This window comes from Coffea arabica, chromosome 6c (assembly GCF_036785885.1).
Source record: "Coffea arabica cultivar ET-39 chromosome 6c, Coffea Arabica ET-39 HiFi, whole genome shotgun sequence".
NCBI classification, from domain to species: domain Eukaryota; kingdom Viridiplantae; phylum Streptophyta; class Magnoliopsida; order Gentianales; family Rubiaceae; genus Coffea; species Coffea arabica.
In genome coordinates this window covers 27,138,928-27,141,698 of record NC_092320.1, presented here as the reverse complement: position 1 = coordinate 27,141,698, position 2,771 = coordinate 27,138,928, and the positions used below count along the sequence as shown (strand labels likewise).

General features: G+C 33.4%; 1 long non-coding RNA gene across 1 annotated transcript; it reads left to right on the top strand.

The window, feature by feature from the left end:
• Positions 1 to 281: 281 nt before the first annotated feature.
• Positions 282 to 2,541, top strand: LOC140008030 (uncharacterized). The gene is made up of 2 exons (XR_011815445.1): positions 282 to 577; positions 2,351 to 2,541. It is a non-coding gene; the product is annotated as an uncharacterized lncRNA (long non-coding RNA).
• Positions 2,542 to 2,771: the final 230 nt, after the last annotated feature.

Genomic DNA, 2,771 nt, shown 5'->3' with positions numbered 1-2,771 from the left:
AAAAAGTAGTTTCTCACTTCCCAACTGTTTGCATTTCTATTTAAATTATATTTGTATAAAATTTGCTTTCATTTAGTTTTACTTGTTAAGTGATAAATGAGTTTCTTTTGCTTGCTTATTTTAACTTTCGAGTGATTAATTTCTTAAAAATTGTTGATTTCGCGACTTATTAGTGAATTTGGCCAAAACCCTAGAAGAATATAAGTTAAGATATTAGTGAAGTAAAAAAAGATTTTTGGGAGGTAAAAGAAGGTTAGAAAGTCTAAGGGTTAATAACGAGAAATTTAAGTGGAAGACACTATTTGGACACTAGTCAAAGTTGACTTAAAGACCTTTCTTGTGGCTAGTATATTAGCTCAAAAACAACCAAAATGCCCTCATTTTGCTTCCCTTGATGGCCGAACCATAGAGAGAGGAAGAGAGAGAGACTCCAATTCTTCTTGAAATTCTTGAAGACCCAAACTTCCCTTTCACCAAACTACTTAAACTTTTGAAAGATCTTGAAGGAAAAGGCTCCTAGGAGTGGATCTTGCCATTTTCTTGGGTTAATTTTGCTAAAGATTGGAGCTTTGAAGAGGTAAGTGGCTAATCTACTTCATTCTTTTGCTTTTCAAGCAATTTTGGACTAAATCTTGGTAGATCTATGGTATTTATAGAAAACCCATGGTGGGTTTGAAAGTTTTAAAAAAATTTGGTACTCGGTGCTTTAATGATCTTGGTATGCTTATATCTTGATATATTTGGCTAGAATTTGATGGATTCTTGTCTCTTGTGATCCTAAAGTTAATGATTGATGAAACCCATGAGGATTTGAGTGTGATTTATAGTGGATTGTTGGTGAAAATTGGAGTATATATATATGCTAAAATTTCTGTTTAGATGGCCAATTATCATGGACAAATTTCATCTTTACCTTGAATTTGTGGCTTTTTTTGTACACTTGTACTGAAATTTTTTTTAGGAAATTTGATGCTACTTGAATCTATGTATGTTGGTTGGATTATGTTAAAAAAATTTGTAAGAAAATGAAGTGGTGATGTGGGTTATCTAGTTGGAAAAAGTAAAGTTGAAAAAGCTAGAAAAATGGCCTAAGTTGGCCAAATTTGTGAGCCAAAAACTCCAACTTTAATTTTCTATTTTAAAAACTGTTTTGGGTGAAATTTAGTTCAAAAGATTCTATTGGACTTTGATTTTGGTATGTATAATGATTTTGGATCAAAATTTTGAAGTTAAAAAGAGTGGAAAGTAAGATTTCCTCCAAAAATTAGTGGTTGACAACTTTATGGATTGATTTGACTTTGGATCCTTGTTTTAATGAAGTTTTGGTTGGTCTAGTTCAAGAAACCTTATTAAACTTTGATCTTGGTTTGTGAAATGATTTTTGGGACAAAAACTACGAAAGTAAGTAATTGAAAAAGTAGACTTTTGCTATGATTTGTTTGCTAGAAAACTTGTAGGAGTGAAAAGTCTTGTTCAAACTTTTGAAATGTTTTTACCTTAATGAAAAGTTGTATTTTTACCTGAATTGCCGATTTGAAAACCTGAATGGGTTGAAGTGTTTAGGACACTAAAGTCGATTAATTTGAAAACAAAGTTTTCGTACTTAAGTGAATTGATTTGGTGAATACTAAGGGTTCACTTATATGTTGTAATTGTTTGCTAGGGCTACAATCTGAACTTGCAGGCGATCCTTCTGTAGATGGTTAAGTGCTATTTGGTGAGTGTTCTAAGTGCATGGTAGCACTATACAAATGCTTGATATGTTAATGAGCTTGAGAAAATGATATGATTATAAACTGTCATTCTTTTGAACTTGTTTATGAACGAGCAAGTGTATACATTACCACACTCGACCCTATTGAATTGTTATTGCTATAAGTGAATGTGATATGATATTAATGATATGTGGGGGCCCAAAACTCAATGGCTAGTTATTCGAGATTGAGCCGGCAATGGCTTGGTCAACTCGATTAGCGAACCTTGGGTAGTGTATCTATGTTGGATCCATACTATTCTGGGTATATTTGAGTAATACCAATCATTGAAATTTTGTTAGTGTGCGGGCCCGGTAGGGGGTGAAAGGTGGACGAAGTGGTGTGACGTGGTGATTCTACATGACATGAAAGTTGACGGAGTGTCAACTACTTGAATTACTGATTGATAAAGTATTTGCTAGTACTCAGTATACTTAATGATTGACATATCGATTTTAATGATGTGCTTATATGATACCTTTTGTTTATGTTTCTTGTTGACTTAAAATGTGAAATTATTGCTTTCTTAAATTGCATGTCTTTCTTAGACCTCACGTGGTGCAAACTCATACCTTTTCTTTTGTTTTTCTTAGCAGGGTAGGTTCGTGATTCAGGGAATTAGCACTTAGCTTTTATTTTAGTTAGACTAAGTGATTAGGGTACTACATTATTTTGAATGTGAATTGTAAGCTTAAACCCTCTTTTGTATTTTAAGTTATTTCGATAGACAACTGTATGTATTAGTTGTATTTAGCGCGTATTTTGTGGTAAAATTGGATATTGGGCTTGGCTTTGTGGTTTGTTAACGAGTCCTGACGAGAGTTGGACAAGCGGTCCGCTGATACCTTAGGGTACGCCCTTGGAAGAGGTAGGGTCGTCACAATATCAATTGATGTTTTAGGTGCTCTTCAACTATGATAAATATAGACCCATCCATCACAACATCGATTCTTGAAAATAGATTAGATGACAAAGACAACATGTGTAAAGATCTAGAGTGTTCAAAAATTACCAAAA